Here is a 25,539-nt window from a genome sequence, read left to right as displayed (position 1 = left end):
GGAAACTGCTTTTGGAATGTGGTCAGGGATTGTATCTCCATTTGAGGGTATGCTATTGCATGCCTGCATGTGGAGTGTACCTGCCCGTGTGCCACCACCGAGACACCTACTTAAAAAGTGGTGTTTTGACTCAGTTTCCATCTCCATTTGCATTTGTGCTGGGGTGGCTACTCTGTGCTTGGGCTGTCACTGTGAGGAGTCATCCCCGGTGCTGGTGAGCCCGTTCGCATTCGATGGGCATGTGCCCGTGTGAGAGTGAGTGCAGGGGATGTTTTCCATTTAACAATGTTATTTCTGGCACCGCTGCTTTTTCTGTAATCACTGTGGAAACTGTTATGCTTGAGGGCTCATCAAGGAAACACTGTAGGTTCTTCTAGGGAGATATATATTAAGCAAGCAGCCATGATACTGGTTTCATAAGGGCTCACTTCAATTGGGAACAGTGTTTTCAGGAGATTTTTACTGGCTGTGTTTCTAATGGATCTGGGAAACAGCGTAAGTAGAGGAGAGCACCCAGTGTGCTGAGAAAGGGGCTGTTGGTGTTGGGGCTAGTGCTGTGTTGTATGATGGTGCTTCAGAGGAGGAAAAAAAAATATGATTTTTTTATTGTGAAGAGCAGAAAAGTTTGAAGATAGATGGGATGGTCTGGGCCCGGTCTTAGAGAGATATGACAAGTTACAGATGAACGTGAGTTGTGGTGACAGGGGTTTATTAGATCCGTTAACGGGTGTCCTGCTCTGCCACGGCCACAGATGGCTCTGTTAGACTGGTGTGGCTTCGCTGTGTGGCCGAGGCTGGATTTGAGATGCCAGACGTGCCCAGATGCAGGAGCATCTCCTGTGCTCGCAGGGGGAGGGCTGCGGGTGGGAGAGCCCGTGGCCCCACCGCCATCACACTCTGGCTCTGCAGGCGCAGCAGCTTGTGCCACACTTTTGGGGAGAAAAGCGTACAGTATGTAAGTGCTGGGAGAGGATGGTGTGCGGCTTCCCGTGCCCTGCAGCCTGTGAACCCAAGGCGCCATGGCCAGAGGCAGCAGTGAGGGCGTCTGTCAGCGCTCACCCTCAGTGCTGGGCAGGCTTCTCCTACTGTGGCATACGAGGCAGTAATGGAGTGACGGGCGTGAGCTGTGCTTTACCAAGGTGCCTGATATTCCTCACAGATAATGTGTATTTCTGCATGGATATGGTAGCAACGCTGTTCACAAATGGGCAAGATACTTCCAAAGAACTTTTAAAACTGATTTTGTAGATACAGCACAAAGCAGAGAGGTCCTAAGCACCTGCATGAGGCTGTGAAGTACTGGCATTTTGTGCAAATGTTGTCTATTAACCCTCACTAAACTACAGTTTGAGTTGTTACATTTCCCCAGTTCCTCCTTTGATGTAGAAATAAACAGTATTTCTCCTGGGTTTGTGCTTCATGTGCTCGAGGGGTCATTATTGCTTGTCAAGTAGCTGATCTGACACAGTCCAGAGGCTGGGCTATGCTGCTGCTGCTGGCCAGAGCACACGGACTGGGCAAGCTGAATCACATCAGTTCACCTTGCTGAGCAGCCTCACCCTGGAGGATGCAACAAGCTTTGCTACACATCAGCCATGGGATAAACGTCTCCTGGCCATTTGTGTTTATTGTCATTAACCGCTTATTTATAATCAGAATATCACCATCATACACTAGAAATTGCACATATTGGAAAAACTGGTCACGTGGTCCCAGCCTTAGGGAGCTGACCATCACAAGCAAAACTCAGAGGGAGACAGTGCGGAGATGGGGGGAAGAGAAAGGGTTACGGTGGCCAGGTGTGTGGTGGATTTGCTAGCTTTCCTGTGGGCAAGGGTATTTTATTTGTGGTACTTAAGAGTGCTCTTTTGCCTTGACATTTGTGGAGAGGCTGATACCGGAAAGAGGAAAGGAGGTTTTGTCTATGCTATACATATTTGATGGTTTGCATTTTAATAATTACCTTAATATGTTACTCAAACTCGCCTCTCACTTTATTTTGGGATCTCTGGAGGCATTCTGTTTGCTTAACACTCTTAAAGTCTTTACAGTGCTCAGCAAATGATTTATTACTGTTGATTTATATGGCACCCAGTACAAGCTTCATGGCAGTGGTGTGCAGAAATTACGATTCTTTCAGGACCACTTCACCCACCATTGAAATAGACTCCTCTGATTAACAGGAGAGTGGAGAGTGAGATGGACAGATTCATACAATTTGATGACCTCAGCAATTAATTATTTATTGAGCTTTTAATTTTGCATCCATCATTCTAGCTGTCTCCCCTGACTTTCCAGAGTAGTTTCACAGGGAGGTAAAGGATCAACAGATGCCTTTAAAGGTGGGGGTCTGCAGCTTTGTTTGAAGCAGCTCAGCTGTGCCTGTGTTAACCCCTGAGACTCTGGGAAGGGAAGGAGCTAATACCTACTTTGCCCCTGGGTGTTTCAGGTCTTCAGAGACCCTTAGTTTTAATCCCAAAAAGCTGTGTTTTCCCCAGCACTGTGAGCTGTAGGACAGATGACAGTGTTAATCTGTCCTGGTCCTGGGGCCTGTATGTGCATAAACTTCTTTTTCCTCCGGCTGTGGACAGAGAGGGGTTGCCTTGTTTTTCTTAGCATCTTGTACTACTTCCAGCTCGGCATGAAAACTCTGCTTTCCTTGGGTCTTGTGCTTCAGGGTTTCCAGATGATGTCTGCAGGTATCAGGAGGGCGGTTTTCCTAAATGCATGAGCAGCTGAGGATGTTTTGCCTTGGTTTTTTGGCTTTTTTTTCCCTCTCTTTTTTGAAGGATTAAGGGCGGCCTCAACTGGTAGAAGGACGCTGAGGTTTAGGATAATCTGGTGCTTTCATGACTGTGATTGTTTCCTTCCTTGCCTGTGTTGTTTTTCTCACGGATTCAGGATCACTGTATCTGTGACCCAGAAGGAGGTATCTCATAAGATACTCTTGGGATTTTCTTCTTTCCTTACAGCCAAGGACACTTATGGGACCTCTGCACACCTGATCATTTCCAGAACCTCTGGGATAGATGGGAGCTTGTGCGTAAGCCCCAGAGCTGCCAAGTCTCCTATACTTGTGCTTGTAGTTAGTGGCTTTTTTAGAAGCCACCGGAAAGATGTGCAGGATGGGAGAAAAGGTGATGTGCTCCCGTCCAGCCCTCAGCTGAGACTGTGCAAGATCTGGACATGGTGGAGTGGCCAAGCAGACCCGGTCCCTCTGCTTCATCTGCTGAAGGCACTAGGTCCATCCGTCCCTCCAGCTCCCGGCTGCCTCCCATTGCTATAATGTGGGCAAGAATGCTCATTCATCATTTTAGGGCAAAAAAAGCACAAAGAATTGAAGAGTCTCCATTAGGTGGATGTATCCTCCGACCAGATTGGGATTGTTTCCAAAAGGTCTGTGGCATGGGACATGAAACAGTGAAGAAGGAGCTTTTTGTAGTAAAAGTACTTTCCTCCCAAGCCAGACAAGCGAGCTGTTGAGTCCAGTTCTTCCACCCTCTGCTCCTAACGGGATGCTGCTTGATGCCCGATGAGCCCAAGCAGCAAACTGGGATCTGTGGGCAGGCTCGTCCCACGGCTGACTGCAGGCTGGCTCGGATCAGGCGTCAGTGCCGGGAACGGCACCGCGGGGCCCCCATGCAGGGAAAAAACGTCAGATAAGCAAACCTCTTACCACACACTTTCTTTTCCTCTTTCAGAGCTACAGTATATTATTGATGAACTGGGCTCATTTTCTCTGAAAGATCTACTTTTCTCTTCAGTCTGTTCCGTTTGGTGCTACGGAGAGAGCTGATGGGAATCGCCACAATAAAATTTTAATTAAATGCCAGGCAATAATTTGCAGTGAGTAAATTGTGGTACCTGCAGTGTGCTGTTGACATCTGTTCACAGACCCAGAGGGCCATTAGTGACTTTGAGAACCAGGAGAAAAACACAGGTCCACTTACCTTGTTTTTTATTCTTTCAGTCTAGGGCACAGAGACCTATTATGTTTAATATTTTATAGCAGTGCATTGTTGCCATCCTTCCTGTGAGTCATTTTTCCACAAGAAACCCGTGCTCACTGCGTTATTTAACCCCTTTAGAGGCTTTAAAGGTGGATTGTAAATCTTCTGCAGAAATGGTCTTTCATACACTGTGTTTCTGCCACTGCATTGCTGCACAGTGCCAGGAAGCAAAAGCTGCTTTAATGTTCAGCAATCTGCATGCTCGGGGAAGGCCGGCAGCGCACCGGAGGATGGCACAGACATCCCAATATCACTTGGAGGCTCAGGCTCAGGTCTGAAGCTCTGACCCAGGCTGCACTCCTCTTGTGTGGTACTGTTTCCCCCTCGTCTGAGTCCACTGGAGCCCAAAATGTAGGTTATGATGATAGTGAAAATCTGCACCCTGAAAAGGAGTGTTTCCAACCTGATAGTGCGAGGACATTTGTCCAGCCTTGAGATGTTTCAAGTGATGGGATGAACCATGGTGGGATTTCCTGATGTTCATTTAGCTCTTCCCTTCTCCTGTTTTGCCCCATCCCATCAAGATATGATGTATGTGCCTGTGCAGGTACCTCTGGACTCTGACTTTCACGTGCTTGTAGTTTTGTGTCGTCCCCCCCCCAAAACATCTCCAATGGCTTTGCCTAGTGGTACCTTGAGGTCTTTCCAGGTTTTAGTTGAAGAAAGTGAGTCACTAATTGTTTTTGAGCATCCCTTGTGTTTTCTCTATGTTTCTGACCAAAGAACCTGGACCTGGGCACAATTACATGTTGTTTTACTGATTTTCAGCAGAGCTCCCGGCTATGCAGCCTCATGGGTTTGAGGACAAAAATATACACGGGTTTCATTTAAATAACTGTAGTGGAAACTTTCTATGGAAAGAAGATACCCCAAAAAGCCCCTGAAAGAACAAAGTAATTGCCTTACAGAATGACTTCCTTTTGCTGCATTGTTTTCCGTTTGCATCAGCCGTTTGTCTCCTTTGGGCTGTGCAGTTGTGGTTCTTCGGTGTGTCATCCAGCAAAAGTACAGCAGAACTTCTGTGCAAAGAAAAGAATTGCTACTTTTTTTTTTTTTTTTTTTTTTTTTTCTCTCATAAGGCAAAAAAAAAACCCAGCTGCACTTTCTATAAATTGGGTCCGTGACATGAGTGGAATTTAAAAATTACAATTAGTCTTGGACACTGTGCTCAAGCTTACATTTTTGTGTTGTCCTTCAGATGGGGAGGTTGAAGAAAGTGAGTGGTAGCACAGGAACTGCTAATAGGTGAGACAAAAATGCTGTGCCACTTCAGCACGTGCCATGTGGAGAAGTGCTTCTATTTACCATGCTGCAGCTAAGAGAGCCTGTCTTGTCATAGCGTGGCTCTTCCTGGCTGCTAAACCCTCACACCCCCTGAAGGTTGGGGTTTCTGCTCTGGACATCGGTGGGGCTGCACGGACCCTTGCAGGGGACTGCGGGAGGTGTGATCTCTCCCCTTCTGCTGATGAGGTGGGAAGGTTGGTGTGAGCTTTCTTGTTGCTGGCTCTTGGGAGGAGCCTGGATAGTTGTATTTTGGAGGCTGGAAAGTGAAATTTCTCATTTTGTGCTGCTAGGCAGATGAAGCAAAGATTTTTATCTTAATGAGTCATTAGTACATATGTTTGGCCATTTATTTTTTAGTGAAATAGTTTTCTATGTGATGCTTTCTCCTCAGAGATGGGGGCCAGTGTTCTGCAAAGGGATTCTGTTTCCATTTTCACTCTTCTGTAGCTGGTTACATCCTAAACGTAACTCTCATGAACTGCTGGTTCACTCACAGCTCACAGTCTCGCTCCACTTTCTTTAGTTCAGCAGAGTACTTTTACTCTGCAAAAGTGTCAAAAAGTTAAAGTGCCTCACACTTACCCATACCTGTGACTTTCTTTGCTCCTCTTAATGATTTCTAAAGGCAAAGGTCATGCTTTTTAACATCTTGAAAAACTCTTAAAATACCATACTGAAGTAAAGTAAAACCAAGAAATGTGCCACATGAATAATTTTTCTGTTGTTCTTGACACGCTGTTGATACGGCTGTGGGAAAGATGAATGAATAGCTGTAGAAACTGCCATAGACACTATGTCATGCTTGACAGCAGATTTCTTTTGAGAACATTGTGTTTAGAATGTGTTATACAACACTTGGGGAAGGGGGAGGGGGATGGGGGCTGCAGATCTCCTGAGGGTCTTCAAGTCAAGACATCACTGTGCTTGTGCTATCCGCTGCATGGGCTGGGCTGGAGAGGCAGGTTGATGGGTCCCTGCCACGGTGAGGTTTGAGCTGCCTGCCTGAGGATGTGCATCCTGTCCCCTGCGGGGAGGTGACTGATGGGGTTGCTTCCCACCCTTTCGTACCACCTGTTTGCTGAAGCACTTGGTTTCAACTTGGAGTAGCCTACTGAGCAAATGCCAGAAGATGAGAAAGACAAGACCTTCTGGTCTCCTCGGTCTTCCAAAAAGATGGAGCCCAATAAGGTCAGAGGTGTGTATTTGGAGGAGAACCCAGAGAAATTTCCTTCTCAGCTGCTAGTCACTGATTTCAGAGCACCATAAGCTGCTGGACTTGTTTTTTCCTTTTTATACTTGTTTGTGGCTTGCAGTACCTTATGCTGAAAGTGCATCTCATTCACCTCAGAGACCACAGCTTTGGGCTTCTGCATGGCTTCTTGCTTCCTGCCTGGGAATGTGAAAATAAATGTTGATGGTGGGTTTAGAAGAGGTGTGTGGAAAACAAAGAACCAGCTTGGAGAGATTTTCCGAGTTTTCCCAAAGCAAGCAATCTGTGCTCTGTGGCAGGCTGATTTCACCTGTAGGCACTGGCTCCCTGTGGGTGAGCAGTTATCCCAGCCTGGCAGTGTGGTCGGTCTGTCATTACGTGGGTTTTCATTTAATTCCCTAGAAGATGACAAGAAAGTCCTGGTTAGGCATGATCTTAATCTTGACATTGATGTTAATTAATCCTGATTCATTGTTATGAGAGTATGAGGCCAGGCAGGAAATGAGCAAAAAGCATTACTGAGCAAAAAAAGAAAAAAATCTCTGATTTCACACTTTGGGGTGTGGGGTGGGAAAGCTTTGAAGATGTTGTGTTCTTTCTGCAGTATAATATATTAACTTTTTTGGGTTTGGCTCATGAAGTACTCTTTTTCCCTCACCCTTAGAAGCATCGGATGTAATTAAGCTCAGAAGCAATGGCTCTTTCCTGTCAGCAGGGTGAAATAGCACATAAATGGGGGAATTTTTTTTTTTTTCTTCTTAGTGGGGGAATAGTCACTACAGAAATTCAGTTCCTTGCTGCTGTGCTACCTCCTGAGAACTGCAGCTTTGCTGGTATCTGTTCTCAGCTGCTGAACCAAGACCCTGCGTGCTTTCAGTTGCTCGTTTAATTGACTTGTCCTGCAAGTCCATTTGGGACGCAGCACTGGTGTGGGGAGACAGGATGAAATCCTGCCAACAGTGCTGCAGAAACCCACTGCTTTGTAAGAAAGCAGAGCTGAACGGTGTGTTATCACCCTGTTCAGAGTCGTGGCAAAGGAGACTTGCCAGATATCTCCATGCTAGACTAGTTACGTGATTTACAAAGTTGTTTTCAACCCGAAATAGAGATTTTCTTACCCTCTAAATGGTTTTGCAAGCTTTTATTCAACAAGAAAGGAGAAGTAGCAAGGCCCTTCCCTCTCCACAGAGGATGGCCAGAGGAGCGAGTTGCCATTGTCTTCCAGAAATGCATAGTGCAAGGTTACAGGAGCCCCGACCCTCCTCTGGCTTAGTGAGGGCAGCCGGGCTGGGATGTGAATTTTTAACCTGTGTTCAAACTGCTTTCCCAGAGTCACTGCCTGGAGACGGAAAGCACGCAGCCTCGTTAGAGAGGATGATAACAGCTACTTTATCTGCAGTGCCTGGACCGCTGGTGTTTTTCTTTCCCTTTTTCCTTTTAATCTGATATTCTTTGTTCAAAACCCAGAAGGGGCAGATGCCTCCCAGTTAAGACTGATGCAGCATATCAGTAGAAGTCTGCCTGCTATTTCACAGGATGTTCCCCAGCTAAATTGGGGTAAAGGCTGGAGCTTCAGCTTGTCAAAGACAGTGCAAAAGGAAATCTGTTTAAATGTTTGTGCATCAGCAAGGTGGCAAGGCCAGCATGTATTCCCACTAGCATTTCAGCTGCTCTTTGTGATTAGAGGCCTTGGAGAAGCCTCGGTGGCAGAGGAGTGACATGACAGTAATACTTTGCTAAAGCCAGGACAGTTTTGCACTAGTTAGCATCACTCTGTGCTTCTGAAATGCTCTCTTTATTAGTTTTTTGGTTTGTTTGCTTTTTTTTTTTTTCTTTCCTATTAAAATGAAAATTCATTTCTCTTAAAAGCATCTGCAATGCCTGTTCTGGCACTGGATTTTCCTAGCTTATCTACAGCCAGGTGGCAGTGAGGACTTAATGATGCTGGGAAGCAGCAGTGGTTTCAAAGAGCCCCTTTTGGTCTCTTGAGATCACTGGTGAAGATCTCTGCACATGCTAGAGACTGCCTGTTCTCTGCGGGTGGGGAGGGAAGATCTAGTGGCCTGGGGGCGAGTGGCCCCCTGCCGCTTGAAGGAAGCTGTGAGACCCTTTGCCAGCCCAGGTGAGGCGCCTGTTGCATCCTCTGCTGCAGCTGTCAGCAGCCTGCCAGACTGGGGGAGCAGCTTATTATAAATCTATTTTTGCACTCAATGAAAATGGCTGATGAGCAAAAGCAAATATTTTAGCTATCAAACTCCTGCCCTCCAGCCCCATCTTTATTCTGTGCAGGTTGCTTGTAATAAGAAATTAGGGGTCTGATCATTTACGTTGCAGTCTTTCACCTGCGAATGAGTATTTTGCATGTCATGTGGGAAGGCAGATTTGTTCAAAAATAAAACTGTTTTGAGATCCTATTATGTACGGCCACAAGCAGGGCATCTGCAAATATTTGAGTGAGACTTCTCTTGAATATGCTTTAATACTTCCCTAAGCAGAAAGGTCATTTTGAGATCGCACCACTGGACAGGGCTTTTCTTTTATTGTGGCAGAGCCTCTATGACATTGGCATGTGACTTAGTCTCTTCAAATCTGTTCCTTCTCCACAATATTGACACAGTAATACTTCTTTCCCCTACCTGGTCTGTGTAGGTAGACAGTGGCTGGGGAAGACTGGCTGGGCTGCCTGTGTGGGTCGTGTGGTGGATGGGGCCACGGCCTCAACTGTTGTAATATTGTTAATAAATTAACAGTGGGTTATGTAGGTTTGGCCGGACTGTCTTTGGGTTGCTTCCTACATTTTTTTTACCCTTTGAAACAAAAAAACTAACACTTCAATGTGGAGCCATCTCCTCTGCGCCCTTTCCTGATGGACAGTCCCTTAATTTAGCTGATCTGAATGCTGGAGAGCCTGCAGCCATCCTTGAATTTCTATCTGAGTGCTTTTCTTCCCGTAGTCAGGAAGCTCTTCCTGGTGGCTAACCCGTGTTCCTTGGTGCAATTTAAGACTATGATATCTTGTGCTACTCTTGACAAGCCAAGAAGATGGTTTATTTCTTTCTGTTGTGGCCCTCTCGGTGTGTTTGAGGACCATTACAATGCCTCCCTGTCATCTTTACTCTTTGGTCCAGGCTAACCTGAATTCTCAGCTCCCCCCCTTGATTTTCCAGTCTGTGCTTTCTTGATCTCTGATCATTCTTGCTGTCTGCATGGGACTTTCCCTACAACTTTATTGAAATGCCATGTCCAATATCAGAACTTCAGCAGTGCTACATACATTAAAAGTTCCCTTTGTGTATCTTGTGAGCAGTATACATATGTATTGCAGTGTAGTGTTTGGTTTTATTGCAGTAACATGACTGTGTTCAGCTCCTGTTTGCTTTGTGATCCGTGGTAACCCTGAGATCCTTTTCCCCAAAAAATAACCTTTGTGAGCTGGTATTTCCCTTGTGACCATGTCATTGATTATTCCTGTCTTAGCACTGTTCACCCATTGTTCCTGAATTGTCTTTTTCTTTTTCTCTCTCTCTTTTTTTTTTTTTTTTTTTTTTCCAGACCATTTCTACAATTTATCAAGATCATTTTGAATCCTAATCCTGGCCTCCGAAGTACTTGCAGCTTGTCCCAGCCTGGTATCAGCAGCAATTTTAGTAAGCATGCTATGTTCCATCATTCGAATCAATTATAAAGATACCAAATTGTACTAGAGCTAGGACATCTTAGACACTCACTTGATATGTCTTTCCCTTTGCCAGTACGTACTGTGGCAGTATCCTGCAGTGCTGTGTTTGCTTTACAAAAGGCAATGCAGCTCCCAAGGATGATGAGATTTGTGACATTTATACCCCAAAGTGAGAGATTTCATCGGCCCCTTTGAGGATTTGTAATGAGAAATAAGCTTATTTGCCATATCACAGCAGTCTGGATGAGTAGAAGTGATGCTTTCTTGGAAAACCAGCAAGTCTGCTTTTCCCAATGTATTGGTTACAGTTTTCTTATTTCCTACAATCTCAATGGAAAAAAACACCTTCTGTTCACACCTCGTAGCTGCCCTTTTACAAATACTTGCTTATCAAAGAGTGTTTGGGGCTGAGACCTGGAGGGAAGGGAAGGAGACACCGTTTGTTTCCTGAGGAGGCTCAGGAGAGACCTTCTTGCTCCCTACAGCAACCTGAGAGGAGGTGGTAGCGAGCTGGGGTTGGTTTCTTCTCCCAAGTAACAAATGATAGGACAAGAGGAAATGTGCCAGCGGAGGGTCAGACTGGATATTAGGAAAAATGCCTTTGCAGAAAGGGTGGTTAAGCACTGGAATAGGCTGCCCAGGGAGGTGGTGGGCCCACCATCCCTGGGGGTGTTTAAAAGCGGTGTAGATGTGGTGCCTGGGGATGTGGGTTAGTGGTGGCCTTGGCAGTGCTGGGTTAGTGGTTGGACTCGATGATCTTGAAGGTCTTTTCCAACCTAAGCGATTCTGTGATTCTATGACTTATGAACTGAGGAGGCAGTTGTAGGTGATTTTGGGGTTGTGTTGGACCTGCTGGGGGTGGCAGCTGGTATGTGTCCACGTAGATGGTCTATATGTCCTTGGCTTGGATTTTTGCCCTCTGGCTCAAACACTGCGTTTCTGTATAAGCAGACTATTCCATAAATTCATTTTGGTGGAGATGGCGAAGGGTGTAGTATTCAAGGATTTATGAACTTCCATAGGGTCTGATAAATGAAGCTTTCTCGACCAAGCTTATATTTACAGTGCAGAGGGGCAGAGCCAGATGCTGCCTGTGGAGACCAAAAATATAGTGGACAGCCACTGTTTATGTCCCTGTAACTGTCAGTGTTTAACAAATAAGAAATGAAAACAAAAATGGTGAGGGACCTCAAAGGTAATCAGTTGCAAATGAACCCAGATGAGAATTAGCTTCTTGTTTTTCTCTCAGGAGGAGTATAAAGCTGGGGTTTGTTGTTAGCTGCACATAAATATGCGTGTGCCTCAGAACAGCTCTCGGTTTCAAACCTTGTCTTCTCTGTGACATCTGCTGTTTCTGGAAATTTAAGCTTAAGCAGAAAAAAACCCCAATTGCTACTTGCCTTTCACCTCAGACTTCATAGATGTGAGAGTGAATTAGGATTTGTGGGACCTGTGTCACAGGCCAGAAATAATACCCCCCATGGCACGGGAGGCCAGTATAGTGGTAGGCTCCTAGAGTAAGCCTAGATGAGAAATACTGATTCTTGTTCCCTCCTTTCTGACCTCTGTCTTTCCCGAAGGTACAAGAATTTGACAAGAAATGAAGTTCTGTGAACAAAGACATCCAATTTGAGATTGTCAAGAACTTTAACTACATAAAACTGATTTACTTTGGGGGGAAAAGCCTTAAATATCCCTGTAGAGAGTACATAATGTGAATGATTTTGTATTTATTCATGCATTTCACTGAGTGGATGAAATCTCTCCCGATCGTAATGGAATTATATTTGGATGTGCTATCTAGTATGGTGGTGTTAAAAGCAGGTACACAATGGGAATTCTTTCTGGAGAGCGGCAAAAGAAAGCTTATGGTACCAGTAAATGATTCTTACCACGGCATTAATCCTAATCAGATTAATTAGAATTAATTTAGTTGCCTGGCTTTTATTTATGTGAAATAAAAACATGTCTAAGGAGTCCTGTTTAAAACGTTTACGAGTTTTAGTAACATTTTTTTACTTGTTTCATGTGATGTGTGTATAAATCTCCAGCTGGCTGAGCTTTTAGGGAGAATTAGCCATTACTTCTCCATCTCCTCTTACATCTTTTGTTTTCAGTACATCCATCTCCTGTCACCTTTCCCACATTGCCCAGCTGTAGGTGGCCCAGCCGCCCCTGTTTCTTCCCGCAGTTTCTTTTCTGAGAATGGAACCAAATCTCCCCTCTGGCAGCAGCCTAGTTCTGCTCCTGAACCTCTGGCATGGCCAAGCACCCCACCTGCGTAGCAGGACCCCTTACCCCATCCCATGCATGGCCTTTTCCCTCTGGAACAATCCTGCTGTAATTTTCTACTGCTGTATCTCAACAGGAGCCACATCTTTCCTCACTTGCATATGCCGCTGACTTTTCCCATCACTTTTTTACTGCTTCTTGCTCTTACTGTTTTCCATTTCTGAAAAGCTGTTCAGATTTTCACAAAACAAAACTGTATGGCATTGCATATGTGTTTGCCCGTATGTATCCGCATACAGCAGAGGTTTCAGAACAGTATGTCAAATGAGGTAATTTTCCATCAAATTCATCCTTCTATTCCCATTTTATATTTACTCCTTGGAAAGCTTCAATTAAAACAGTAAAATGGCTTTGAGTTTTACAAGTCTAAAAGACCAGAAGATTCTCCCTGTGGAGCTTTGTGGAAGCTGTGACTGTTCCTGCTCAGCGCTGAGTGGGAAGGCTTGGTGACGCGGGGCCACCAGCAGCCACGTGCGCTGGCAGAGGTTCTCTGCAGCTGCTCCCTCGGTGCCTCCACATCCCACCTGACTGCTGTTTTCCCGCCTGGTTTAATTCACCTTTTCTTTCCTTGCTTGTTTTCACTGTGCCGTGAATCTCTGGTATTTTGGAAGTGTACCCTTCACGTTTGGTCTTGCAAGGATTCAACAGCATCTTCATTGGCATGTTTTCCTGTGCGCTGTCACAGAAGGTCACGGAGCACTGGGAGCTGCAGAGGGGACATGGCGTGGCCTGTGGAAAAGTAATTGCTCCTGGCAAAGATTCCATTATCCACAGTGGCTTTTGGTGGACACCTGAAGACATGAGGTCCTCGAGAGTCCTTGTGCCAGAAGTCTGCTGGAGCCTGTTTTGGGGGAAGGTGCTGGGGGCACACGTGTGCCGGGATGCTGCTGCTCTCCTTCCCTTTTCCGTTACTTTACTGGTGCAGAACGGGTGTGCTGGAGGTGCCACGTCAGGGTAGGTCCTCAAGTCTTTGCATCCAGGCCTGGCTTCACAGCGACGTTGGTGTTTCTGATCAAAAGCACACATCACACCAGAGCCTGTTTCAGACCCAGGGCTGGCTGTCGGAAAGCAAACTCCTTACCCAGAGTTACACGCAGCCTTTTCTTGTCGCTTTTTTAGTGGGAAATATGCTGTTATTGCCAAAATCTTTGCTCATCCCTTTACATTCCTCTCTCTAAGCCCTGGCATCTTACTACGTTAGCAGTGAGGTGTTAAGACTGGTTTTGAACTTCCTCCCCTCCATTTTTTCCAGTGTTTTCTCTCACCTCGGCAGCGTGCAGGAGCCCTGGTGCTGGGTGTGAAGTGCCACAGCTCTTTACGTCATCCTTTACCAACACAGAGAGGCAATGTTTTTTAACAAGGTAACACACACTCTATTTTAAGGTGCTTCTAAAAATAAATTCCCGCACAAGTTGGTGTTGCTGCAGTGATGTTTTATATTTTAATTGGGGCAGTTTTCTTAGGATGATTCATAGAAAGAAGATGAGCTTTACTAGTTTTACCCTGAGGTGAAACAACGTAGGTGAGTTGCCGACCATACGTGAAGGTCTAGGCGGCTGTGAGGATTTTCCCAGTTAGCTCTACGATTGCTGGCTTTTCCCCTAAGGCTGAAGTGTCACGTTAAACCCTGGACAAGCTCTCTCCTGGAGGTGTCTGGCAGCTAATACAACACATTCTGTATGCAGACGGTGTCCCACAGTGCTTTGGAGAGTTGATGGCATTGTCACATCTAGTGAGAACTAAGGACTAAGGGAAGTAATGAGGAAAGAGATGGTTCCTCTGGGAAATAAGGCAGAGATTTAAAACTTGTTGCATGTGCTCAGAGCTGCAGGGAAGAAGCACAAGAGCCAGAGGTACTGGGTGAGGTGGAGGAGCACACTGCAGAAGTACCTAGAGAGCAGAAGACAACTCTGCCTTCCCAACCCAGTATCTCAGCGTCTTGAGAGGAACAGCTTCCTCGCTGTAGCTCCCAGCATGTGGGACAGGTTTGTTCTTTTTAACATTAAGAAGAACAAGTCTCCTGTGCTGAACTACTTCATGGTCACCCTTGCGCAGGCAAACATGTGAGCAGCTCACAGAGGAAACCTTTGGCCTCTTGTCCAACACCAAGATGTGTTGTCTCCTGGGGTTAGTGTACACTTAGAGATGATTTAGGGATTAATGTGAAATAAGGAGAAGGAACCAAAATAACTGAAGGGAGCAGAAATGGCTCAAGTCCCCTGAGTAGACTAATCAAATGACTGTCAGTAACAGTCGTTCTGGTCTGCCTGTGAGAGCAGCAGGATTTCAGGGTTGTCATCTTGAAGTTGTCTTTGAAAGGCCAAATACCTCAAAACTGTGATCTCCAGTCTACCAGCTTTGGAACATCAGTACTGAATGAAAACTGGCCGTGCTGAAGGCAATGCCATCATTTGCTTTTCCTGTAGATTTGGAGCGGAGCAGCAGTAGGCTTGTGTGTGGTCACGGGCCATGTCAGTAGGTTGCAAAGGCAGCAGGTGACCCAGTGGCCATGGATTTGCCACTGTGGGCCTGACAGCTTCAGGGGATAAGAGAAAGTGCTGCTGCTTGTAGGGTGTTCACATGAACAATGCAGGATCATGGAAGACATAAGGTTGCCTTTACTTCACCCAGAAAACTTGCTCTTGTGCCACCAGCAATGCCTGCAGTGCTAACAAGTGCCCTGCTAGAAGCCAGGTGATCCTGGGCTCCATCCTATGGTAAAAACAAGCTGGTGTGTCCTGTGCTCTCACTGGTGCACCCTGGCAAGGGGAAGCAGAAGCACAAGCTGAAGAAAGCCTGCTCACACCTGAGGTCCCCAGTCATGCTTCAGGGTGTCTTACTGAGCTCGGTGCACACAAGAGAAGAGCCTGTCCCACAGAAGTTGCAAATATGACTTCTCCTCCAGACCCCTGCTGTAGTGCAGATGCACGCTAGAACATTAGTACTTCATGGGGAGACACACAGAATAGCTTAAAGTGATGATTGTACCGGCATCCTTGTGTATCACAGATGGCCAAAAAGCCCTGGCCATGTGGAGATGGGCACATCTCGCTGCTGAACAACAGGAGAGCAGATCACAGAAATTAAAGGTTGTGTGATGATGTACATCAACTCACAGCCTGGTCCTGTTCTCTTTGAGGTCTCTGGCTGTCAGAGGATTGGGTGCTAGTCTGCAAGCTTCCAGCTCCTCTCCTGCTCATATGAATATACCTTTCAGAGCTTGATGGCACCCTTGAGACCTCTTGCTTCCTAGAGCTTTCTGTGGTGGCATTAACCTGCAGCACATCGTAGTGAAGCAGACATGATTTGCTTGACCCCCTGGAAGAAGTGATGAGACTCCACCACGCAATTCAAAGGAAAGATTGCTGCATGGGAAGTGGGAGGAAAATATCATTGCTTGCTAACAGTGTGGCTCTTTAGAATGGAAAAAGAGAAGTTTATCATGATAGAAGGAGGCAAACCAGGACATCTGGGCCCAGCTGTGGTACTGGCTTGTCATGCAGCACTTCTTCAGGGTCCTCTCTTTCAGTTGTAGTACAGGAATGATGCATTTCTGTTTTTGTGAGGCTGTCTTGGATTCACTGATGTTGGACTTGGGATCCTAGAATAAAACACTGCTCAAGAAATTCATCATGTTTTGAACTGACAGTAGGGATAGGAGCAGAGGGACAAATTTAGCCTAATTCTGATCTTATTTACTGTGCATTTCAGGGATGTCTGTCTCAAAGACAGCAGTTACCACCATGCAAAAACAGTTAAAGAAAACCAGAATTGTTGTCAAAGCAAAAGCGTGCACGGCAGGACCTCTGCTGAGGCTGAGCAGAGGCGTATTGGTTTTACTTGCAAGGATACAGGCTTTTTAACCTGGTGTTTTCTTCATTTGTCTTCATTAAGAAAATGACAGCCGGAGTGAAAATGAAATACCCTAGTGAAATAAAAACACTTCAGCTGTTGATTAGATCTGCCCAGCGCTACAGCGCAGCCTTTTCAGATAAGTGTGTTCCTTGGGTTGCCTCGTGGTGAAGGGAACGAGATCATCTGCAGAGCATCAAAGCCCTTGAGTGGGCAAGACAATGAAACCAGTGAAGAAGTGGGAAGAGCTGCGATCTCACCTCTCTGTGCTGAAATTGAGTTTGAATTAGGTCACCAGGATGGGACACACACACACACCAATGGTAACATTTGTGCCCCTGGTTCCGCATAGCCGGGGTTGAAGCGGGACAGGGACTGGGGGAAGTCCTGCTGCCACTGCCGAAGTGTTAATCCCAACATAATTGTTTCATTCTCTTTCGGAGAGGAGTTTCTCCGTGGCAGCCTGCAGGGCCGGCGGGTAAGACGCGTGATTGTGTGTTCTGGCAACCGCTTTGCAATGTGAAATAAACACCCTTTCATATAATGGCATTCATTGAGCATTGTGCCTGGAAACTCATCATGACACATGTCAGCCCGGGGCCGGGGAAGCTTCCTTCTTTTGCAGCTCAGCAAAATATTTATACAGTGTCTTCTAGTAAACCAGTTCCTCTGTGCTGCTGGGGGAAGTGGCTCTGGAACTGGGCTTAATGGCTGACCTTGCTCCAAGTCCCTCCTAAAACAGCCAGTGCAGCTAGACTGTTCAACCTGCCAGCCAGATGGAACAGCTACCAAATTTGCTTCCCTGTTAGGTTTACTTTTTAATTTGCTGTAACAGCCCTGCAGATTTAATATTGCTTTAAGTAACTGGAATATTGCTTTAAACCCAGCAGCCAGCGTACCCAGTCCTCAGGCTGTGCACTGGGGAGCTAACAGGGAAACTGTGGGGACTGGTGGTTGCGTTGCGTTGAACTTTCATTCTCGGGTACTGTGCACTCTGTGATTATTAAGCCCTGCCGTTATTAAGAAAAAAAATATATCTCTCTTCTTGTTTGCAATGTTTAAGAATAACATTTAAAAAATCTTCATGTAACAGGAAAAGGAATATGAATTTTGCTGTTGGCAGATAGCCAGATGTGGGTACTGGAATGTTGACTAGTTTGCAAAGAATAGAAATATATATATTTTTATTATTTTTCCCCTCTCCTTTAACTTTCAGCACCATAGGATCTCCATGACCAGAGAAAATTATGATGGTTTCTGGCTCCTGACAATTGCTGCTCATCAAATGCTGTTCCATAGTGTCACAGTCAACCTCTGCAGACCGCAAAACCAGTTGCAGCTAGAAAGTTTGTGTAAGATGTATAGAAGGCTGATTGAAAAGAAGCATGTTTCCAAGAATTCTTTATGTTTTGGTTTGTGTAAGGTCTAAAATTTAAAAAGTGTTTCTATTACCCCAAGTAGATCTTAAGTAGTAATTGTAGGTAGGGAATTACAACGTAAATGGCTGGTTTTAGGAAGGGCCCACAAAGATCTGTTCTTGGCTTGTGATAGTGTGGGTATTTCTCCTTGAAGAGCAAAACCAACAAAAAAATAAATCTGTTTTTTAATTTTGTAGATGCAGGGTTTGGGCAGTGAAGCTAGACAAAGTAAGCCTAGAAAAAAAGGAACAGAATCTCAGCAGAGAAGAAATCAATCACTGGAACGTCTTAACTGAGAACTGCTTCTCCTACCACTGTTTGTAGTCTTTAAATCAAGACTGGTTTTGTGTTTTTGTAAGAGATGCTGAAACTCAAGGACAAGTAATGAGCTTGATGCAGAAATGTCTGAGGTTCTGCAGCCTGTCTTCAGCAGGAGGTTGGGCTTTATCATTTATGGTGCTGTCTTCTGGTCTTAACATTTGGGAGTCTCTGAAGATCATGTGAGATCGTGGCATCACGTTTTGAAAATCAACCTCTTAATCTTCCTAATTAAAAAATCAAGGGCCTTGACTACAGTATAATTGCTTTCCTGAAATTATCTATCTGTAGCCCCATAAATGTGCGCTTGAATGTTGTTTGCTGTTCAATCTAGAGCTAAGAATAGGAATTCCCCGGACAAATGCTGGACTAACTGCACAGCAGGTCATGGCTGTTAGGATTTGGCACCACAGAACAGCCCGGGGAGTCCCCACAGGTCACACTGGTTTGTGAGCTGGGCACAAGCTCCTTGTGGAAACAAACATGCTCTCTTGTGCAATTACCATGCAGTTCATGTATTTTTAAATTAACACCTTTGCACCCAGGCTTGAGCTTCCCTCTATTTCAGATGATCATCTTTTTATTTCTGGGACCGTTCTCTTAAACTCCAGGTTTGGTTCTAAGAATGCCACTGGAGAGGAAAAAAAAAAGGGGGTGTGGGGGGGTGTGCACAAAAAAAAGGTATGTTTCTGTCTTTTTGGGTGCATGTCAGATTGGTACTTGTCTGCCCAAGCATCCTCTCTTTGCAGCCAGAGCAGGGCTGTTATTTATGGCTCTCCTCCCCCGTAATCCTGTTGTTCATGAATGAATGCAAAAGATTCAAAGAGGAAAATTTTACAAAGCAGAAACCCAAGGTTGTAATTTCAGGTTCCTCAGAAGAGGGCTCCTACCCAGATGGCCAATTAATTGCTCGGTTCCTTCAGCTTTGGACGCTGTTGGTTACGGGTGAGCTGGTCGGGTAGGCGGTGGGGCTCTATGAAGCCCGAAGGATGATTCAGCATCCTCCACCCCGGCTCCGGGCAGGCGGTGGTACCTACGCCATTCTTGCAGCACCACCTTCTGGCCCGCAGCCCCGGGCGGTGGAGGAGCCTGGGCGATGCTGGGGGCGTGCAGAGAGGGGGGCTCCTCACCAGCTCCAGCCTGGAAGTGCCGTGTGACTCCCGGGGTGGCTTGTGGCCAGCTGCCAAGGTGATGTTGGAGTCGGGGCTAAATCTAAGCAACCTTCACACTGTGTTTTTCTGCAGTGTTTCCGAGCCCTCGGGGTGCTGGGCGGTGACAGGGGTGCTGTATGTTGTGCACCGCTAAGCCAGCGTGCACAGGGGGTGTGGGACCACATCCTGCCCGCCGCGGTGGGGCACACCCCACGCCCTCGGAGCCAGCGATGGCAGCCAAAAGGAAACGTAGAGAATTACTGATCTGGCAGATGAACTGGCTGGGCAGAGGCGAGCGGCAGAGAGGGTAGAAGATCCAGCAGCACCGTGCCGTGGGGGACTTTTCCCCCCCCGCCGGCGGCGTGAGAGCTGCTCAGTCAGTGACTTGCTCTAGCAAAAGCTGTGGTGTTATCGACCTGCACCAGGGCTGGTGTGGCTGAAAGCTCAGCCGGGTGTTTCTGACGATGTCAGTTGGTCTGTTTAAAGACAGGAGCTCTTCCTCCAGCCTGGGCTGGCTGTTGGTTACATTAACGAGTGGTCTCCCAGGTCCCCTCCTTAAGATGTGGCTGGAACCGTCCGTCTGTTCAGGGGTGTGCAGAAACCTCCTCCAATACATTTTCTGAACCTGTCCCCCACTGTTTTGTATTTGTACTGACATAACTGTCCTGCCCAGCTGCCAAGCAGATGAAAGGCAGCCTCTGCTTTCTGCTGCCTAAATCAGCGAGTCGTGGCAGGAGAGGCAGCAGCCGTAAAACAGACTTTCACCCGTAAAACAGCCTTACACCCATGAACGAAGGTCTGCTCCTGCTCTGTTCCTGTCAAGGCCTGTAGCGATTTTTATTTTTTTTTTTCCCTGCTAATGCTCAGGCATAAAGCAGGAATGCTGGCCTCTTAATACATGTGTGTTTTGGGGTTTTTTAAATATTTTTTTTTAACCTTTCTTAAAGAGGCTGGAGGCAATTTCAGACTTGCCTCATCTACAAACATTGTTTTGCACGTTGAGGGGAAGCTAGAGACAAATCTTGTAACACCACTTGGGGCTCCTATAGTCTTAACAGGCTGTTGTCTGCACCTGGGCCCTGCAAAAACGACTTGCTATGAATAACCAAAGTGGCCTTCATGTTGATGTGGAGGTAGTCATGGCGCGTTTTCAGTAGCCCTTGACAGAGAGTTGCTGGTTAGGGCTTTAGTGCTGTGCTTTCTAGATGGTATTTTGCAAAAGAACTGTTGCTACTCTGGGGTACACCAGGAGACCCCATTGTAGATCCAAACATGAAGATTACTGGAGCTAACCAAAGCATCTGGGCAAAATTCAGGGTGTCAGTACTCTCATAAGCTGCTGTTGTTATTTCTCATGCTTGTACAGCATAGTCAGGAGGAGAAATGACCACTGTGGCTGAAGAAACAGATGTTGACTTGATGGGTTTAGAGTGGTTTTGTTTGGTTGGTTGGTTTTTAAAGTAGCCGTTTAATCTGAAGTTCAGATGTGTAGCTAGTTTTGATCTTTGACTGAAAAGTTTCATTAAAGTTGCATTAAAATAATAAGGGGCTTTGTGATCTTTTAGCTGTTCCGTTACTTGGAGATTTCATCTTAGGTGAGTTTTTTTTGAATTATTGTTCCTCTTGAGGCTTTGCAAAGCAGGAGGCTTTTTGGATCAGTAGCTGAGGCACATGAGTAATTTCTGGATCTTGGTTCTGCACAGGTTTAAGATCTGTTATTTTAGTTTCCTTGAAAAAGTAACCTGCTGTTAATTTACGCTTCCAACCTGATTTTTATTTTTTTTTAAATCTTTGTCCATTTTTTCTTGCCAAAGACATTTCAGTTCTTTTAAAAATATCACCAAGTAAATGTTTTGAAGCCTAACTGTTTCTGTTGCGCCCTCTGTTAAGCAGAAGGAATATGATCTCAGATTTCCTGGATGACTATGCACACAGATACATCCACCTTCTTTGCTAGGGACGTGGGACCGGGCTTTGAAAAATATTTCTTTGCCTTGAAATCTTCAATATTTGACCTCCATAGCATTTCCTTGATGCCATTCCAACTCAAAGCCCTATAAGCTCCAATGTGAAGTGCTGGAAGATATTTTAATGGTGCCTCTGGTCACCAGCGTGAGCTCATTTCTAATTAAACAGAAGTACACACTTTATTTCATTAGAAGCATAATAATTAATGTACACACAATTGGCTGATTCTTAATTCATTGACTATTAGAAACAAATTCCGTAAGTCTATCGGGATTAGAAAGTGGAGCTATGTGTCACTGAAGTGGTCTCATTCTCCTGATGTACATTAAGATGTCATTTTGCTCACGGCCTTGAAACGTTTGGACGATTTATCTGCTCTGTGGATGCGGTGGCAGCATATACAGCTTCTGCTGAACCACTGCCATAGGTTAGACCGTACATAAGGTCTCTTTCCCTTTGATTTGGGGTAGGTGCTGTAACTTCCCAGCTGCTTTCAACAAAAATGGTGACTCAGTGTCACCTCTCAGTTTACCGTCGCTGTTTGCAGGTACCTTCACTGGGCAGATTTCAGTGGCCGATTAAATCCTAATAAAAGTCACAAAAATTGAGCTGCTCCTCATGGATGCTGGGGTGTCTAAATAGCTGCCTTAGAAAAATAAACAGGTGGATGTAGCAAACGGGGATCTCCTGCATTAGCTCTTCCTTTGATGGGTTCAGGTGGCCCCAAACAAAGACACACCACCCCCACCCCCCACCCCCCCACCCCCCGCCATCCCTGTGCTGTGGGGTTTGGAAGGTTTTGCACAGTTGGCTGGGAGTGGGGTGAGGCTGGAGGTCTCACAGAGAAGATCCTGCTGGGGTGGGTCCTCCTGCTCGTCCTGCACTCCAAATCCGTGCGTGACCTACAGCCACGTAGGACTAGGTGTTGTGGTGGACTTGGGTGGCTTTGTATTCCTTATGCACTGCCCTTTGAAGCTCTCAAAGCTTCACAGAGATAAGGGGAAGGAGAATGTCAGGGAGCAGCATTGTCTGAAGCAGCCCGGAGGCTCGGGGTGAGGAGAGGGCAGCACCAGGTTTCTTGGCTTTTAAATTGGTTGTTAAAACTGGGAATGTCTCTTATATCTTGGGCACAGGCAGAAGTCTTTAGTTCTTCATTGTTGTAGAGAATTGTTCTCTGTCCTGCCGCATTGCTTTATGCTCAGTAAATTTGTCCCACTGAAGTGGAGAGCAGCTTCCCTGTGCAAAACCACCCTAGCTCTCCAGCAGAGCCACCACAGCCCCTTGGAAGCAGCAGATGCTAGAGCGAGTATTTGGTCTAGCTGAATCCCTGTGTAGGAGTCAGGGATGGGGAATTTTTGATTGATACTTTAATCCAATCAGATTTAAAAGAGTGGAGGCTCTCTGGTGTGGAGGAGATCCTGTCTGGGGTGGTGGTGATGTGGAAAATCCTGTTCTGGGTTTTCTCTCATTGCCCCAGTGAAGGCTACTGCTGTGGATTCCTGAGCAACAAGTTTATGAGGGGGAAAAAACAGAATAGATGGACACAGAGCCGATAGGGTCCCTACTGTAAACGTTTGCATTCATCTACAAGAAATACCTGTTAATAAAAGGCCAATCACCTGGAAATTAACCAAAACACATTCTGGTTCTCATTAAATGCTGCTTCGTTTCACTGGCATAAGGTGTATTTTTGTATGTGCGTACATGGGAGTTTTGTAGAGCTTGTGATGACAAGGAAGCAAACACTGCCCAGACTTGATTCTTTTCTTCCTACAAAGCTAACAACATTCCCGCCAAACTCAGTCATGTTTTTTCTTTCTTTCCTGTTAAAAAAATGTATATCTTGATTTAAACTTATTTCTGCTTTTTGTGACTTGGCTTGGCCTTTGCTGGCAGTACGAGATCTCTGAAACGTGACATTTCCCTCTGAACCTCCACAACGTTGGTGTGCGGAACACCAGGGGCTTCCAGCAGTGACATGGCTTCACACCCTCCATAGCTGTTTCCGAAGGGCTTGTCATTTGGAATCACTGATGTACATACATATGTGTGCGCGCGTGCGGACATCTGCAGGATATATATTATTTTTTCGAAGTGAGGTTTGAGGCACGTTGCTGGGGGAGAAAAGTTGCACAAGCTGCACCACATCTTGCAGCTGGTTCAGTGTTCATCGATCTGCTTCCCTTTGCCCAGCTGCCGGTGCATGGCGCTTCAGCAGCTCTGTGTTGCCTGAGAAAATATTTATCTTGAGAAAAGTTGTGTTAATTAAACTGACTCTTCTACCAATTCCCCTACCATGTAATGAAAACACAGCAAAGTCTTTATCAAGGAAGCTTTTCGAGATGCAGGTGGCATTGGGGACAGGCAGGCGCTTGCAGAGTGCGTGTAATACGTATTTCTACTTTTTTCACCATTTCTATTATGTGAAAAGATACAAATGAATTTCAGTATATGCTCCCAAGGAGTTAAGACTGTTTCTGTAGATAGGAGGTTGCCAGCCTGGTGATAGATCAGAAGCTCTATTTTTGCCTGTAGTGAAATAAAAGGACTATTTTCTTCTCTTTCTGGATTTCTTTTCATTGAGGGTAGGAAAAACCCCATTGTCTTTGGTCCTGAATCAGTGGGGAAAGTTTCCTTGTTGAATTGTTTACACTGAGATTCCAGGATTGTTTTTTTTCACTGTCACTTAAACAGAAATCTTTCAGCATCTCCTCTTTGTGTTTGGTTAAATAAGATACAAACTGGCATAATACAGCGTTGTGTATTGATGCTGTGTCCAGAAAGTAATGCTCTACTTAGGAAGGTCTGATAATTTTTTATTCTTTTCAGAGACTGCAGACAGATGCAGTAATTCCCCATCTACATCCTGCTTTTGCATCTCCCTAATTCAGAGAAATAATAATGTATTTGTATTTCTATAAGTATTTTCTATCCTTACTGGATATCAGAGCGCTGAGGAACTTGGCTAACGCAATGCATTGCTTCCGATGCTGGAGTACTGGGGCAGCTGGGCGAGAACATGCAGCAACCTTGCACCGTACTGCAGGGCAAGCAAGGAAAGAAAAGCCTCTTGTCCTGCAGAGTGTGGGAATTTTAGGCTGTGGTTGCCCAGAAGGGTTTATGAGATCTTTAATGATCAGTCTTCGGATTTCAGTCACAAACTTCCATCAACCTCCCAGCCTGGGGGCACTGATGTAGCTGCTTCTCTGGTGTAGGGCAGCCGTCTGCTGCATCTCTATCTGGATTTCCCTGCAGACCTCCAGCAAAATACCAACCTCCTCCAGATCCTGCTGTAGCCAGTGAGATCTGGCGAGGTTATGACCTGAAGTGATGCAAACTGTCCACAGCAGCAGGGATTTCCCACCTGGCATGCCATGATCTGGGGAAGTGAGGCAAAAAATATAAGCTTGCTTTTTGCTGCGTGGAGAACAAAGCTGCTTTCTTCTGGGCAAGCTGCAGTGACAGAGGCTGAATAGCTCCCCTGGGGGTGGCATGGGAGCAGCTGGACTCCTCGGTGGCGCAAGGAACGGGTCTGTTCCGACCCCACTGCTACCAGACTCCGACAGTTATGAAAGCCATAGCGAGCCCCTGCAGGGCACAACCTGGATCCTTTGGCCACGCCTGGCCCCTGTGCCCGGGGGCTGTAAGGCAGCCCCTTTGCTGGGGGCAGGGGCATGCAGCCCACCCTGAGGCGGGTGGCAGGGGGGTACCTGCTGCTCCCCGCTGCCCAGTGCCAGGGACAATGTGGGGGTCGCAGCCCAGCTGTGCATTTGCTCTGGTTTGTGGTGGGTTTGCTGTTTGGCTATTTCTGAGGGGAGGGGGCTAGGATTAAGGAGATTTAGGTTCATTCCTGTGTGTCTCACTGTAGCAGTTTGCTGGGCAAAAGGGACCTTTGCTGCCACTGTGTGTGATGGGTGCCTGGCTCCCGTCTCCCTGCAGCAGTGGCTGCAGGCTGGGCTCTGCTCCTTTGGTCCTGGGTCAGCGGTGGGTTTCCTAAAGCCAGAGCGATGGCAGCTTCATGGCAGGGGGTGCTTTATCAGCCTCGATCCCTCTCTGCTTTGGTTGAAGGGGGGAGGAAAAAACAGCAGGCTGGGAGGGCAGCACTTTTTGTGTTTTCTGTGGAAACTTTCTGCTAAGAACGTGTTTTGCTGAGGCTGTGGGGAGCGCTGCAGTGAGCAGGACAGGCAGTCGCCTCTGTGAGAGGAGCTCTGGAGGCTGTGGCCTCTGTGCATTTGGCTTATTTCTGTATTGTACATGTCAGATGTGATACTCCAGATTTTCCTGGCTGCCTTTCAAACGCCTCTCACCTTTACTGGTGACTGGCATTTAAACTCGGGAAGGATGCAGCCCTTGGCAC

The 25,539-nt window shown here is 46.3% G+C and overlaps 1 protein-coding gene across 6 annotated transcripts in view; it reads left to right on the top strand.

The window, feature by feature from the left end:
* HIVEP3 (HIVEP zinc finger 3) overlaps positions 1-25,539 on the top strand; it is a 287,505-nt gene that overhangs the window by 178,534 nt on the left and 83,432 nt on the right. For 3 of the 6 annotated variants that reach the window (XM_080379503.1, XM_080379499.1, XM_080379500.1), the window contains one exon: positions 10,057-10,151. The exons of 1 other annotated variant lie outside the window; for it this stretch is intronic. The gene's annotated coding sequence lies outside the window, so the exon portion shown is untranslated. Of the gene's footprint in view, positions 1-10,056; positions 10,152-13,727; positions 13,837-25,539 lie in introns of those variants that run through there. 2 more of the 6 variants (XM_080379498.1, XM_080379502.1) reach the window with 2 other exon arrangements.

The sequence above is a fragment of the Falco punctatus genome (assembly GCF_963210335.1).
Source record: "Falco punctatus genome assembly, chromosome: 3".
Lineage (NCBI taxonomy): Eukaryota > Metazoa > Chordata > Aves > Falconiformes > Falconidae > Falco > Falco punctatus.
Note: the sequence above shows the minus strand (reverse complement) of the source record. Positions and strands in the feature narration are given on the sequence as shown.